Raw genomic sequence first — 17,864 nt, 5'->3', positions numbered from 1 at the left:
CTGAAACTATCATCAATTGTCATAAAAGCCCATCTGCTTCACTAATGTAGGGAAGGAAATCTGCCATCCTCACCTGGTCTTGTCTACATGTGACTTCAGACCCACAGCAATGTGGTTGACTCATAAAATGTCCTCTGAAATGGTGATGGCAAGGCACTCAGCTCAAGGGCAACTAGGGATGGGCAACAAATTTTGGCCTTGGCAATGATGTCCACATCCCCTGAAAGAATTTAAAAAAAAACTCACCCTTGCTGGTCTCAAACCTCCATGCAAGCTGCTTTCCCCTGTTCCCCTCCCTTGTGTCCTAAAGAAGGAAAACCACTGACATTACACAAAGTTGACTGGGAAATTTCAACTTTAAACAAATGCAAACCGGGTGCCACAAGATTCTTGTGCACCACTGGCTTTATCTTGAAGGTAGGACATAATTTTCAATGGTTTTAAGCTGTTGAGTATTCATGGATGCAAATGTATTATAAATACAATTACATGTATTAGGAACCTGCTACAGGCCACAGTGTGGCTTGACACACCATAAACCCACTGCTGACTTTACATCTGCGTCTCAACCAGCCCTCGGGAAACCGACTTTTGCCATTCCACCTAATTGCGTCACCCCGCAAGCCACGTTTCTCCCTCTTGTGGGCTCTAAAAAATTCGCTCTCCCCGTCAATGTGTCCAGAAGAGGTGTGAATGTCAGGATCCTGAATAGATGCTGTCCGAAAGCAAAGTAAAATGATGGAAGAGAGAAACAAGAGAGAAAATGAAACAAAAGAGCAAAGAAAAATGAAACAAAATAGACGTTATGATCTAAAATTGTTGAACTCAATGTTTAGTCATGAAGGCCATAAAATGTCCAGTCTAAAGATGAGGAGCTATTCCTCAAAGTTGCATTGTTGAGTTTCATTGGAACACTGCAGCAGGCCAAGGACAGGTCATAACCTCTGCCCCATTTTGTTTCATTTTTCTTTATTTCTAATTATATTTACCCACTCATTTTCCATCATCGCATTTTCCTTCATTCACCTATCCAACCGAATCTCAAAAGTTGTCATTTCTTTCTGCTCCAGTCACTCACTCTGGAAGTGAATTCCACAGCCTCACATCTCTCTGGGTAAAGATAATAGCATGTTTTTAATGTTCCCGATGTGACTCCTACCCACCAGCTGGAGACCTGCTTCACTTCGGTGGGAGGCCAGGCACTTAAGTAGCAAGCATTAGGCCTGTCCTGGGAGTTAGGACCCCAGTGGTGGAAATCCATCTTGCCAGGAGTGGTCGACCAATCAGCAGCCTGCAGCTCTCCAGTACAGGCAGCAGTAGCTGGAGCGGTGGCTACTGTCAGTACTACGGTGAGGCATTCACCAGAGACTATGGAGGTCATGGGGAGGGTGTCACAGTGAAGGCTGGGATGGTGGGGGAGTGGTGGGTTTGGAGGCCAGAGGGTGGCTCTCAGTGGACACCCCCCTTCCTGATGCCAAGTCCCAAAATTGGGCATTAAGTACCTTTGAAAAGGGATCCTGGGAGGCTGCTGACAAACCAACAGGGTTTGCTGGGTGACCTTCAGAAAGCACAGGAAACCCAGGTGAGTTTGGGAAAATTCTTGAACCACCACTAAATCTCAGTGGACTCAGGGATAGTGACCTTTAAACGGCTCCTTAATGAGCCTAATTAGCCAGCAGGCAGGTTCCCTGCATCATCCCATTCTCAAGGCTTGGCCTAAATAGCCAAGTGGTTATGGTACTGGGCTTGCAACCCCAAGATCAAGAGTTCAAATCTCACAATACAGCTGACCTGAATTAGGGGCTGTGCCTGATTTATATTGAAGGGTGTTGCATGCAGCAGTCCCCTATAATAAGAGGATCCCATTCTCACTGCTACTTAATAGGGTGAGTTTTCCCACTGGCGGGTATGGGATGCGCAGTCTCCCCCATGATTAAGCAGACTTGGGCACCACATAGCCTACTCCAATGGCCTCCATTAAATCCAGCCCAATGTATGGCTAATCTCTTCCTCGAGTTATGGACTGTTTTCCTGTTCAAGAATAATGTGAAAAAGTGAGAATGTCCTCTGGTTGCCAAGGGTTACAATTGATCTTAGGTGTCAACAGGCAGACAGATGATGTCAGATCAAGCAATTTTTATTGAGATCTGTCACGCTAGGCAAAGAATCAAGAGGCGCTTGCAGATGAAGAGTGGATGTGTAAAATGCATGAAGAACCTCTTGACCATTGATGGTAAATTCTTCATCAAGGATTCTTCATCTAAACATGTTTAGTACAATGGACCTTAGAACTTGTACTGATCCTTCTTAACTTGCATGACCTGATGAAATCATTAAACATCTTCTGACACTGAGTAGTCAAAGTTATCTCACTCCAATCTTTTTGCACAGTTCCCTTGAATGGCCTGTTCCCCTGTGCCCTGACCCTAATCCTAATTTGTTGCACCAAAACTTTTGTTGCAGGATCCACAGATTTGTTATCACTGCATCCTGGTGCTTCCCTCGTTGTTATTCTATGGATGGCTTTTCTTCCACGAAATTAAAATAGCCAGGTAAGGTGCCTGATTCTTTAAGCTGCATCAAATATTCAATTCCTGCAGCAACAGCCTTTTCCTATCTCCTCCCAATCTTTGGGACAATGTCTCTTGGCCTATATTTATCCCTCAATGAGCATCGCAAAAACAGATTAACTGATCGTTATCCCATTGCTATTTACGGGAGCTTGCTGTGTGCAAATTTGCTGCTGCTTTTCCCACAGTACAACTGCACCTACACTTCAGAAGTATTTAGTTGGCTGCAAAGTGTTTTGGGACAACCTGAGGTTGTGAAAGGCACTATAGAAATGCAAGATTTTCTTTTACAACTTCACCAGAAACTTGCCTAGAATTTTTTAAGTGAAACTGACCCCAGTAAATTCATTGGAGCTAATGCTGAGTATATCAGGCAAGTAGAATTCCTGACCTACTATTATTCCACCCATGACCCTTTCAGCAGCACAATCTAGGCTTTCATTTCTGAACATGGAGAATTTCAGCAGGCTAATCAATCATGGATGGAGAACAGCTAATTCTGCAGAGATTGGCAATTGAGCCTTGCGAGCTTTACCGTAAGAGAAGTCAGAATGAAACTCCATCTTATAAATATTCTTGCTACACTTTCCTTCCTTTAGCTGTGTTTTCCAGTCCAGGCCCCTTCAAACCAAAGGGGTTAAGATGGCCTCAGTGTATGAATTCTTGGTACCTGTCAATATATTCTATGGACAACCAATAGGAGGTGTGCTGCTGCTTGTTATCTCATTCCTTATTAATTGTGTTCATCTGACTCAAGTGCTTCTTCCACAAGTTTTACCCAGAACCAGGAAGAATTGTACATTGAGGACGGGGAGCTTTAAGTGGCATTTGAATCTGAGATTTGAGCTCATGGACAAGGAAGCAGGACGTGAAAATTAGAGCCACGCTGTTCAGGGGTGATGTCAGGAAATACTTCACACAAAAGGTGACAGAAATCAGGAAATCACTTCTGTGTCAATTTAAACGTTCAAAACTGAGATCGATGATTTTTTTTGTTAGGTAAGGGTATCAAAGAGTGTGAAACTGAGGTGGGTAAGTGGAGCTGAGGTACAGTGCAGCCATGATTTGATTGAATAGTGGAACCAACTCAAGAGGCTTAATGGCCTACTACAGTTCCTAAGATCCTGTTAACTGGGAGTAACGTGAAGTTAAGAGACACCAGACTGCTAGAGGATGTTATGTCTCACATCCTGTGATGCTTTCATACAGAACTCGCTCTGTAATTTCATTATAATCATAAGAGTTCTGTACAGTATTCTGTGTAGATATGCCCATTTTCCAGACACTCTGTGGTTTTGTTGAACTATGATTGGTCCTTGCTAAATATGACATTCTCTCATCCAGATCTAAGGACTGGATATTGATTGTTGAAATCAATTTCACTGCTACTACCATTCTGAGAGAAGATTTCTGTCCATATTTCTGGGTTGGGTTTGAACTGAAATCTCAAAGGTTATTGATTCCGCCTCTCATGAGTAAAAAGAAAACAAGCAAAAGCCATAAGATTTTTAAAAACAAAATTAAAGATTACTGTCTGCAACAGCTCAAATCGGATTTAATTACCCATGTGGAAGGCCTTGTGAAATAAAATGAATGCTTGGTGCCGATTCAATTATTTAATGTGCGATGTACTTTTTATTTGTTCATGGGATGTGGGCATTGCATGCTAGGCCAACATTTATTGCCCATCCCTAATTGCACTTGAGAAGGTGGTGGTGGGCTGCCTCCTTCAACTGCTGCATTCCATGTGGTGTAGGTACATCTACAGTGCTGTTAGGGAGGGAATTCCAGGATTTTGACCTAGTGACAGTGAAGGAACAGTGATATATTTCCAGGTCAAGGTTAATGAATAGTTTGGAGGGGAACTCCCTGGTGGTGGTGTTCCTATGTGGCTGCTGCCCTTGTCCTTTTAGATGGTAGCGCTCGTGGGTTTGGAAGGTGCTGTCTATGGAGTGTTGGTGAGTTCCTGCAGTGCATCTTGTAGATGGTACACACTGCTGCCTATGTGCATCAGTGGTGGAGGTATTGAATGTTTGTGGATGAGTTGCCAGCCAGATGGGCTGCTTTGTCCTAGATGGTGTCAATCTTCTTGAGAGTTGTTAGAATTGCAATCATCGAGGCAATGGGAGAGTATTCCATCACACTCCTGACTTGTGCCTTGTAGATGGTGGACAAGCTGTGCGGGGTCAGGAGGTGAGTTACTCACCACAGGATTCCTTGCCTCTGACCTGCTCTTATAGCCACAGTATTTACATGGCTTGTCCAGTTCAGTTTCTGGTTAACGGCAACTCCCAGGTTGTTGATAGTGAGGGAATCAGCAATGGAGATGCCAGTGAATATCAAGGGGAGATGGTTAAGTTCTCTCCTGTTGGAGAAGGTTATTGCCAGGCACTTGTGTGGCATGGATATTTCTTGCCACTTATCAGCCCAAGCCTGGATGTCCAGGACTTGCTGTATTTGGACATGGACTGCTTCAGGAGTTGTGAATGATGCTGAACATTGTGCAGTCAGTGAACATCCCCACTTCTGACCTTATGATGAAAGGGAGGCCATTAATGAAGCAGCTGAAGATGGTTGAGCCTAGGACACTACCCTGAGGAGCTCCTGCAGCGATGTCCTGGAACAGGGATGATTGACCTCCACAACCACAACCATTTTCCTTTGTTTTAGGTATGACTCCAACTAGCAGATTCCCCTGATTCTCATTGACTGTAGTTTTGCTAGGGCTCCTTGATGCCACGCTTGGTCAAATACCGACTTGATGTCAGGAGCAGTCACTTTCACCTCACCTCTGGAGATCAGCCCTTTGCTCATGTTTGAAACAAGGCTGTAATGAGGTCAGGAGCTGAGTGGCCCTAGCAGAACCCAAACTGAGTGTCAGTGAACAGGTTATTGCGAAACAAGTGTTGGCTGATAGCACTGTTGGTGGCCCCTTTCATTACTTTACTGATGGTCTAGAATAGACTGATGGAGTGGTAATTGGTTGGCTTGGATTTGACCTGCTTTTAGTGTACAGGGCATACCTGGGCAATTTTCCAAGTTACCATGTAAATGCAGTGTTATCCTGGAACAGCTTGGCTAGGGGCATGGAAAGTTCTGGAGCACAAATCTTCGGTACTATTGCCAGAATATTGTCAGGACCCATAGTCTTTGCAGTGTCCAATGTCATTAGCTATTTCTTAATATCACGTGGAGTGAATCGAATTGGCTGAAGGCTGACATCTGTGCTGTTGGGGACCTCTGGAGGAAGCAAGATGGATTATCCACTCGGCACTTCTGGCTGAAGATTGGTGTGAATGCATCAGCCTTATCTATTGGACTGATGTGCTGGGCTCCACCTTCACCGAGGATGGGGATATTTATGGAGACTCCTCCTCCAGTGAGTTTTTTATTTGTCCCCCACCATTCATGATTGCTTAGATCTGATCCATTGATTGTGAAATCGCTTAGCTCTGTCTGAAATTTGCTGCTTATACTGTTTGCCATGCAACCAGTACTTTCTTGTACCTTCACCAGGTTGACACCTCATTTTTAGGTATGCCTGGTGCTGTTCCTGGCATACACTCCTGCACTCTTCATTGAACCAGGGTTGATCCCTTGGCTTGATGGTAATGATAGAGTGGGGGATATGCCAGGCCATGAGTTTACAGGTTGTGTTCGAGTACAATTTTGCTGCTGCTGATGGCTCACAGTGCCTCATGCATGCCCAGTCTTGAGTTTCTAGATCTGTTCAAATCTATCCCATTTAGCACAATGGTAATGCCAGACAACAGGATGGAGGGTATCCTCAATGTGAAGACAGGAATTCGTCTCCACAAGGACTGGTGGTGATTACTCCTACCAATACTGTCATGGACAGATGCATCTGCAGCAGGCAGGTTGGTGAGGATGAGGCCAAGTATGCTTTTCCCTCTTGTTGGTTCCCTCACCATCTGCCGCAGACCCAGTCTAGCGGCTAAGTCCTTTAGGACTTGGCCAGCTCAGTCTGTAGTGGAGTTACTGAGCTACTCTTGGTGATGGACGATTAATTCCCCCATCCAGAATATGTTCTGCGACTTGCCACGCTCAATGCTTCTTCCAAGTGGTGTTCAACATGGAGAAGGATTGGTCAGCTGAGGGAGGGTGGTAGGTGGTAATCAGCTGGAGGTTTCCTTGCTCATGTTTGACCTGATGCCATGGGACTTCATGGGGTCCAGCGTTGATGTTGAGGACTCCCAGGGCAATTCCCTCCCAACAGTATACCACTGTGCTGGCTCCACTGCTGGGTCTGTCCTGCCAGTGGGACAGGACAAACCCAGGGATGGTGATTGTGGAGTCTGGTACATTATCTGTAAGATATGATTCCATGAGGATGACTATGTCAAGCTGTTGCTTGACTAGTCTATGAGATAGCTCTCCCAATTTTGGCACTAGTCCCCAGATGATAGTAAGGAGGACTTCACAGGGTCGACAGGGCTGAGTTTCCATTTCTGCTGCCCAGGTCAATGCTGGGTATTCCATCCAGTTTAATTCCTTTTAGGCTTTTCAGTGTCTTGAAAAACCGAGTGTGTTGCTTGGCCACTTCAAAGGGCATTTAAGAGTCAATGACATTGCTGTGGATCTGGAGCCACATGTAGGATGTACCAGGTAAGAACAACATATTTGCGTCCCTGGAGGGCATTAGTGAACCAGATGGGTATTTATGACAATCGACGAAGGACAATAGTTTCATGGGGCAGGATTTTCCCCTCATAGGTGGGCATGGCAGGAGGGACTGGCAAAGGCCACAAGACCGACCGCTGCCCACAATTAGGCCAGTCAATGTGAAATGCGCGCTAAAAGCCTCAGCACTGCCGGGTTGGGGGTGGGAGGAGTGCGAGCACTGAAGTGTGCGACAAAATTAAACTCCAAAACCCATGTTAATATTTCTGTAATTAACTTATTTTCACATCGAACTGGACAACCCGCCTCTCCTGAGGAGGCTGCTTGCACACAGCCTAATGTACTGCGGTTAAATGTGGAAGATGGTGGATTGGAACTGACTTCCTGACAATCTTGCACTTTTCCAGGATTTTCCTCCCACCTGCACTCAAATCATGCACCCATGCTTGTTAAAATTCTTCTTGTTGCATGCAGTACTGGGGAAGTGTTGAATGTCTTCCAGATAACATAATACACCAAGGCTTCGTCTACCCGCTCAGTCGGATGTGAAAGATGATGATGCTGTTCGAAGGAAATCAGGGACAATCACCAATATTCTAGCCAACTATTTATTTATCTTACTTGTTGTTCGTGGACCCTTGATGTGGGAAAGTTGGCTGCTGTGTTTGGCTAAATAACAGTGGCTACAGTTCAAAAGTACTTCATTGGCTGTAAAGTCATTTAGGCACCCTCAAGATATGAAAAGCATTATGTAAATGCATGACCACATGCCCAACCACAAGAACAGAGATCCACAAACAAATTTGGACCTTATGTTATTTTTAAGCATGTAGGCATCGAATACCGTGCATTGCTCTTTTGCAATGCCAGAGCAATCATTGTTTTACATGGCATTTTCCAAAGACGACCCCAGTTATGGGTGCATGTCTAGCCCCAACTTTTATCAGTTGGATAATATTTGTTTTGAATGTGAAGACTTTAGAAAAAAATCAATTGATCACAATATATAGGACTACAGCTACTAGACGTCTATCTTTATCAAGAAAGATTAGTAATCTAGAAGTAGTAATCCTGCTTATGAGAGTTGTTGTGGCAAAGTAATTCTCTTTGTAGATTTGAATCAGTCACTTGATTATCTGCAGAAATTGACAACCACACCGTCTTAGTGACAGAAGCAACAACTGCAGTCATCAGTCTAGCTGTGCTGACCTTGGAACTAACATTCACCCACACAGCAAACAATGATATGTAAAATGAATTCCACATATATCAAATCATATTTTATTTATATCCCTTTCTGTGCACTATGGGGACAAGAGATTGGACGCTTCCAAAGTTTTATCTGGAATAAGTTGATCCCACCCCGACTCATTAAACTGCCAGAATTAGAAATGTCTGTTTTCACTTGCAAATCTAAATCCTGAAGGTATGTTTGCTGCTTAAACTTTAGAACCTGGTGTCCAGTTAAGTCTCAATACATGGCCTTCCAACAAGCTGTCACATGCAGACAATGTAAAGAACTTTGGTTTGATGACCAAACTTCTTCCAACTTTCAAATCCATAGAACTACTTTATCTCGCCTTCATATGGCGGCAGATTTCTGCTCTTAACTCTGCTGTTGATCACAAATATGTAATCATGACAAAGAACACCAATCAAAAACTGTTTGGACCATAGGTCATTCATTCTTAAAAACATCATCCCGAATACATATTGTAAGTGCTTTTTATCCTGATGCTGATACCATATGGTTATGAATAAGGTAAACATAAAGAACTCAATTTGATTTTTCTAAAAGCACAAGGATCAAACATATTAGTTTAATTTTATTTTTTAAACCTGCAATTATAACATAAATGTGTGTTTGGGGGAGGCAGTGGTATATTGGTATTATCTCTGGATTTGGAATACAAAAGACCAAGGTAAAGCTCTGAGGATCAGTGTTCAAATCCCACCATGGCAGAGGATGAAATTTGAATTCAATTGAAAGAAAAATCTGCAATTGAAAGTCTAATAATGACCATGATTTTTCATCCCAGGGCGGGCGCCTGACCCATATGGGACTGAAATAGCGCATGAAGATGTTGGCCGAGCGTCCCGATGTCATTGCGCACTCTCGTAATCTTTCTGTCGGCAGGCGTGCGCAAGAGGCAGCAAAGCCCCCACTGAAAGGCCTATTAAGGCCCTTAAGCAATTAATTAAGTTGCATTTTTCGCTGCCCACTCAACCATTTGGTTGGCAGGTGGACAAATAGGCCAGGCGGCCTTTGCATTTTTCACAAAACCCCATCCACGGGAAGGATGAGGTTTCCAACGGTTACTTAAAAACAGTAGAAAGTTTTAACATCCTTTTTTAAGTGTCCCTTTTCATGTGAATAAGTCAGATGTGCGGACATGTTTATATAATTTGTAAAAAGTTTATTTTTGTATTTAAAATTCTTCAGTTCCTTGAGGCAGCCCTTTGCCTCAGGGACCTTTCAATGTGCGCTCCCCTGCACATGTACACACTTCAGTGCTTGCTCTCCTTCTGCCCCAGCATGCCTCTCATGCTGGCTGGCTATTAATTAGGCAGCCAATGTGAAATCGTGGTCGGAGCCAGATCGTGGGCTGCGGTGGGTCTTGCAGCTGTTGCCGGGCCCTCCTGCCGTGCCCGCCCGATAAGGGGAAAACCCTGCCCTTGAAATTTTTCAGTGAAATGGCAACTAAGTAGTTTGAATCCATAACAGGGAGTATGTGCTCATTAGTGCTTTCTTGGCTGCTTATGTGAATGGATTTGTTCACAGTGCTTGTGCTGAGATGTCACTTTATGCAATTAGGAGGTGTCAACTACAGTAAATCTTCGCCTAAAGTTGTAGTTGCGTTCCTGAAAATTGCAACTGTAAGCAACTCATTTTCCTATTACAACCAATGTAAAAGCTGTGGTTATATTCTGTAGGACCTTGCCCCTCAGAGAAAAAATATAAGTTCATTATACCCTGTAAGTTGAAATATGGTACATTTCTAAATTCCTATATTTGTAAATAAAATGGCAGTTAAAATATAATAAATTCAACAATATAAAAGAAATACACTGACTCTTTCTACCTGCTTTCTGCTCGCTGACTCTCCCACAGGTTGACTCTCTCTCTCGCTGACTCTCTCTCTTTCATCACTCAACATGCTTGACTCTCCCACTCGCTACTTCTGTGTCCGACTCTCCTGCTTACTGCTTCTCTGCCCGAATCCCCCATTCACCTCTTCCTCTCCCAAACTCTCGCTGTGAGCGAGGACTCAGAAGAGGGGCGGTGAGTGGGAAGAAGTGAGCGAGGGAATGAAAGAAATGTCAATACCACCCTCAACCTTTTCGCCTCAGGATCCTTCTGGGGCTCATCCACAGAAATGTAGATCATGGAGAAAGTCATATAATAGTCATGTTATTGGAACAGTAATCCAGAAACCTGGATTACTGGACATGAGTTCCAATCCCACCACGGCAGCTGGTGGAATTTAAATTCACTTAACTTATGAAGCTGGAATAAAAAGCTAGTCTCAGTAATGGTGACCATGAAATTACCGAATTGTCATGAAAACCCAGCCACTTGACTAATGTCCTTTAGGGAAGGAAATCCGCTGTCTGGTCTACATGTGGCTCCAGATCCATTGCAAAGACTCTTAACTGTTCTCAGAAATGGCCCAACAAGCCACTCAGTTGAATAAATCCTCTACAAAAAAGTTGAAAAAGAGTAGAACGTGATGGACCACCTGGCATCGATCCAGGCTCTAGAAGTGCCAAATTGCGCACACTGCCCAGTCGGCCCTATTCCTCAGTCCTCCTCACTAACATCTGGAGACTTGAGCCAAAATTGAGAGACCTTTCCCACAGGCTAGTGTTACGGACAGGAGAGAGAGGCAAAATGGACTTCTTTATCCTCTCCCCATCTGCCCATAAGCAGAGGTATTTTTGAATTATTTTTAAAGTAGGCTATGGTGTGTTTCCCAAACCTTCAGCAAACTCTTTTTATGATTAACTCAGAAGGTTTGTTTATTTCACATTCAAATCCAGAGCAGGGGGTGGAGCGGATTGTTTGCAGATTCACACACACACTCACTACGTTTCTCTCTGCCTGTTTCTATCGCTTTCTCTCTCTCTTTTTCTCCCTCTCGCTCTTTACACAATGCGTCATTCTTTACTTCTTCTTTATGAGAAATGCCCAAGACTCGATCACTTCCTGCCACCATTTGCTGCTGAATGTTTTAAAAAAACAGCCTCAATTACAGATAGATTTAATTATCCCTTGTTGAAGTTTACAATCAACCACTGCACTGTGATTTGCTTCAGATCGATTTGGTCATTCCAAGCAAAAATTAACAATATCTAAAGCGGCAAAGGTGGAACAATTTTCTGACAGGCAGAAAATACATACTCTGTGTTTAACCCCATCCAGGACCTGTCCTGGGGATGTTTGATGGCACGGTGTAGAGGGAGCTTTACAAATTTGAACATATGAACGTATATACAAACATACAAATTAGGAGTTGGCCATTCAGTCCCTTGAGCCAGCTCCGCCATTCAATAAGATCATGGCTGATTTGAATGAAACTTCAACTCCACATTCCCATCTACCACCTACCAACTTTTAAACCTCTTACTTATCAAGTATCTACCTACCCCTGTGTAAATATATTTAAAATCTCTGCTTCCACTGCTTTTTGAGGGAGAGATTTTCAGCTTGGCGTTTGAGCACAAGTCCGATACAAATGAGTGTGAAATAGCACACAAAAACGTCAGGTGAGCGCCCCGATGTCATCGCACACTCTCACGATATTTCAGTTGGCAGGCGCACGCGGGATTTGGAAGTGCGCTCGTTGACAATTAAGAGGACTGTTAAGCCCATTAATGAATGAATTAAACTGAATTTTTCCCTGCCCATCCAACCTTAAGGTTGGCGGGCAGGCAAAAAGGCAAAACGGCCTTTGGATTTTTGAGGAAACCTCATCCACGGACGGGATGAGGTTTCTGATGCTAATTAAAATTGAAATTAAAAATTTAAAATCTCATTTTTAACATGCCTCTGCTCATATAACAGAGTCACATGAGGGGATATGTTTACCTTAATTTTAAAGCCTTTATTTTGAATGTTAAAAATTTTCATCTCCCTGAGGCAACTCTCTGCTTTCGGGGAGCTTTCACTGTGCGGTCCCCTGCCCCTGCACTGACTTCCTCACTCAGCCTCCCCCTCAACCCAAAACCCAGGCAGTGTTGAGTATTTCAGCGCATGATTCACGCTGACTGGCCATTAATTGGCCACCCAGCATGAAATCGCGGTTGGGGTCCGATTACGGGCTGTGGTCGGTCTTGCCGCTGTTCCCAGGCCCGCCCGCCAACGAGGTAAAAATCCTGCCCAAAGACTCATGACCCTCTAAGAGAAAAATTTTCCTCTCATCTCTGTCCTAAATGGACGACACCTTATTTTTAAATAGATTCTCCTACAAAACACCTCTTCCACATCCACCCTGTCAAGACCCCTCAGAATCTTATATGTTTCAATCAATTTGCCTCTTACTCTTCTAAACTCTAATGTATACAAGCCTAGCTTGTCCAACCTTTCCTTATAAGACACCCACCCATTCCAGGTATTAGCCTAGTAAACCTTCTCTGAACTGCTTCCAATGCATTTACATCCTTCCTTAAATAAAGAAAGCAATACCGCATACAATACTCCAAATGTGGTCTCACCAATGTCCTGTATAACTGAAGCATAACCTTCCTACTTTTGTATTTGATTCCATTCACAATAAACAATAACATCCTATTAGCTTTCCTAGTTATTTGCTGTACCTGCGAACTAATCTTTTGTGATTCATGCACTAGGACACCCAAATCTCTCTGCATCTCAGAACTCTGCAATCTCTCACAATTTTGATAATATGCTTCTTTTATGTTTCCTGGCAAAATGAACAATTTCACATTTTACCACATTTTGTCCATTTGCCAGATTTTTGTCTACTCACTAACCTACCTTTGTCCCTTTGTGGCCTCCTTATGTCCTCTTCACAAATTACTTTCCTACCTATCATTGTGTCATCAGCAAATTTAGCAACTATACCATCTGTTCCTTCATCCAAGTCATGGATATGAATTGTAAAAAAGTTGAGCACTGATCCCTGTGGCATACCACTCACTACATCTTGCCAACCAGATAAAGCCCCATTTATGCCTACTCCCTGTTTCCTATTAGCTAGCCAATCTTCTGTCAAATATGTTACTTCCTACCATGAGCTTTGATTTTTTGCAATAACCTTTGGTATGGTACTTTATCAAATGCCTTCTGGATATCTAAATACATTACACCTACTGGTTCTCCTTTGTTCACATCACATGTTACTTCTTTTAAAAACTCCAACAAATTGTTTAAAAATGATTTCATTTTTTCAAAACCATATTGATTCTGCCTGATTACTTTGGATTTTTCATCAATAACAATAGCTTCTAACATTTGCCCTTTGACAGATGTTAAGCAAACTGGCCTGTGGTTTCCTGCTTTCTGCGTCCCTCCCTATTTGAAGAAAGGAGTTCCAATTGCGACTCTCCAATCTAATCGAACTTTCCTTGAATCTAGGGAACTTTGGAAAATTAAAACCAAAGCATAAATTATCTTACTAGCCACTTCTTCGAAGTCCATCAGGATCCAAAGACTTGTCAGTCCACAGCCCCAATAATTTGCTCAGTACCACTTCCCTGGTGATTGTAATTTTCTTGCGTTCCTCCCTCCTTTCCATTTCCTGATTTACAGTTATTCCTGGGATGTTACTTGTACCCTCTATAGTGAAGACCGAAGCAAAGTATCTGTTCAATTCATCTGCCATCTCTTTATTTTCCATTATTAACTACCCAGACTCACTTTCACCAACATTAACTTTGTTAACACTTTTCTTTTTAAAATATCTATAGAAACTCTATCTGTCTTTATATTTCTAGCCAGCTTTCTCTTATAATCTGACTTTTCCTTCCTCATCAATCTTATAGTCATTCTGTGCTGCTTTTTTTATATTCTGTCCTATCTTCTGACCAGCCACCCATCTCTGCACAATTATATTCTTTTTCTTTAATTTTTACTATTTTAAACTTTTTTTAGTTAACCACGGATGGTGGGTCATCCATTTGGATTTTTTCTTTCCCCTTAAATGTCTGCTACTGCATCCCTATTGACCTATCCCTTAACCTAATTTGCCAGTTCACTTCAGCTAGCTCTGCTTTCATGCCCTCATAATTGCCCATATTAAGTTTTAAAATACTAGTCCTGGACCCAGTCTTCTCTCCCACAAATTGAATGTAAAATGCAATCATATTGTAATCATTGCTACCGAGGGGCACCTTCATTATGTGATCATCAATTAATCCTATCTCATTGCACAAAACCAGGTCTAGTATAACTTGCTCTCTGGTTAGCTCCAAAATGTGCTGTTCTAAGAGACCATCACAAAGACATTCTATGAACTCCTCATCTAGGCTACCTTTAGAACCATAGAACCATAGTACACTACAGCACAGAAAACAAGCCGTTCGGCCCTTCTAGTCTGTGCTGAAATATTATTCTGCTAGTCCCATTGACCTGCACCTAGTCCATAACCCTCCAAACCTCTCCCATCCATGTATCTATCTAATTTATTCTTAAAACTTAAGAGTGAGCCTGCATTTACCACGTCAGATGGTAGCTTGTTCCACACTCTCACCACTCTCTGAGTGAAGAAGTTCCTCCTAATGTTCCCCCAAACCTTTCTCCTTTCACCCTAAAGCCATGTCCTCTCGTTTTATTTCTCCTAATCTAAGTTGAAAGAGCCTACTCGCATTTACTCTGTCTATATCCCTCATAATTTTGTAAACTTCTATTATATCTCCCCTCATTCTTCTATGCTCCAAGTAATAAAATTCTAACCTGTTTAATCTTTCCCTGTAACTCAACTCCTTAAGACCCAGCAACATTCTAGTAAATCTTCTCTGCACTCTCTCACTCTTAACGATATCCTTCCTGTAGTTATGGGACCAGAACTGCACACAATACTCCAAAGTTGGCCTCACCAATGTCTTATACAACCTCACCATAACATCCCAACTCCTATACTCAATACTTTGATTTATGAAGGCCAGTATGCCAAAGGCTTTCTTTACAACCTTGTCTACCTGTGACGCCACTTTCAGGGAACTATGTATCTGAACTCCCAGATCCCTTTGTTCCTCCGCACTCCTCAGTGCCCTACCATTTGCGGTGAATGTCCTACCTTGGTTTGACCTTCCAAAATATAACACCTCACACTTTTCTGCATTAAATTCCATCTGGCATTTTCTGGCCAATTTTTCCAGTTGGTCCAGATCTCTCTGCAAGCTTTGAAAGCCTTCCTCGCTGTCCACAATGCCTCCAATCTTAGTGTCATCAGCAAACGTGCTGATCCAATTCACCACATTATCATCCAAATCATTGATATAGACAACAAACAATAATGGTCCCAGCACAGATCCCTGAGGCACACCGCTAGTCACAGGCCTCCAGTCTGAGAAGCAATCATCCACTACCACTCTCTGTCTTCTCCCACACACCCAATTTTGAATCCAGTTTACAACCTCTCCATGGATACCAAGTGTCTGAACCTTCTGAACTAACCTCCCATGTGGGACCTTGTCAAAGGCCTTACTAAAGTCCATGTAGACAACATCCACAGCCTTTTCTTCATCTACTTTCTTGGTAACCTCCTCAAAAAACTCTACAAGGTTCGTTAAACACGACCTACCATGCATAAAGCCATGCTGACTATCCTTAATCAGACCTTGGCTGTCCAAATAATTATATATCCGATCTCTCAGAACACCTTCCAATAATTTACCTACTACTGACGTCAGCCTCATTGGCCTGTAATTACCTGGTTTACTTTTGGAGCCTTTTTTAAACAACAGAACAACATGAGCTACCCTCCAATCCTCCGGCACCTCCCCCGTGGCTAAGGACATTTTAAATATTTCTGCCAGGGCTTCTGCAATTTCTACACTAGTCTCTCTCAAGATCCGAGGGAATATCATGTCAGGCCCGGGGGATTTATCTACCTTTATTTGCTGTAAAGCAGCAAGCACCTCCTCCTCTTTAATCTCTATATGTTCCATGAAATTACCTTGTTTCCCTTCCTTCCTTATACACTATGCCAGTTTCCTGAGTAAATACTGATGCAAAAAAACTGTTTAAGATCTCCCCCATCTCGTGAGGCTCCACACATAGACGACTACTCTGATCTTCAAGGGGACCAATTGTGTCTCTTACTATCCTTTTATTCTTAATATACTTGTAGAAACCCTTCAGGTTTACCTTCACATTATCTGCCAAAGCAACCTCATGTCTTCTTTTTGCCTTCCTAATTTCCTTTTTTAGTATTTTCTTACATTTTCTATAATCTACAAGTACCTCATTTGCTTCTTGTTGCCTATACCTGCTACACACCTCTCTCTTCTTCTTAACCAGATTACCAATATCCCTTGAAAACCAAGGTTCCCTATGCCTGTTAACTTTGCCTTTAACCCTGACAGGAACACGCAAACTCTGCACTCTCAAAATTTCACCTTTGAATGCCTTCCACTTACTGAACACATCCTTGCCAGAAAACAACTTGTGCCAATCCACTCTTACTAGATCCTTTCTCATTTCCACAAAATTGGCCTTTCTCCAATTTAGAATCTCAACTTGAGGACCAGACCTATCCTTATCCATAATTAGCTTAAAACTAATGACATTGTGGTCACTGGACCCAAAATGTTCGCCTACACATACTTCTGTCACCTGACCTGTCTGGTTCCCTAATAGGAGATCAAGTATTGCATCCTCTCTCATTAGTACCTCTATATATTGATTTAGAAAACTTTCCTGAACACATTTGACAAACTCCAAGCCATCCAGCCCTTTTACAGTATGGGAATCCCAGTCAATATGTGGAAAGTTAAAATCTCCTACTATCACAACTTTCTGTTTCTTACATTGGTCTGCTATCTCTCTACAGATTTGCTCCTCCAATTCTCTCTGACTATTGGGCGGTCTATAATACAACCCTATTAGTGTGGTCACACCTTTCCCATTCCTCAGCTCCACCCATATGGCCTCTGTAGATGATCCCTCCGGGCTGTCCTGCTTACACACAGCTGTGATATTTTCCCTGACTAGTAATGCCACTCCTCCCCCTTTCATCCCTCCCCCTCTATCACGTCTGAAACAACGGAACCCTGGAACATTGAGCTGCCAGTCCTGCCCCTCCTGCAACCAAGTCTCACTAATAGCAATAATGTCGTAATCCCACATGCCAATCCACGCCCTAAGCTCATCTGCCTTTCCGACAATACTCCTTGCATTGAAATAGATGCACCTGAGAACATTTCTATCACGTACGGACCCTAGATTTCTGTCTATACATGCATTCCTCGCTTGACGTTTATCCTCCTCCACCTCATTATCTGCTCTAACACTCTGGTTCCCCTCCCCCTGCAAATCTAGTTTAAATGCCCTGGAGCAGCACTAGCAAGCCTACCTGCAAGGATGTTAGTCCCCCTCCAGTTCAGGTGCAATCCGTCCAGTCAGAACAGATCCCACCTTCCATGAACAGAGTCCAATTGTCAAGAAACATGAAGCCCTCCCTCCTGCAC

The sequence above is a fragment of the Carcharodon carcharias genome, chromosome 9, assembly GCF_017639515.1.
Source record: "Carcharodon carcharias isolate sCarCar2 chromosome 9, sCarCar2.pri, whole genome shotgun sequence".
Lineage (NCBI taxonomy): Eukaryota > Metazoa > Chordata > Chondrichthyes > Lamniformes > Lamnidae > Carcharodon > Carcharodon carcharias.
Note: the sequence above shows the minus strand (reverse complement) of the source record.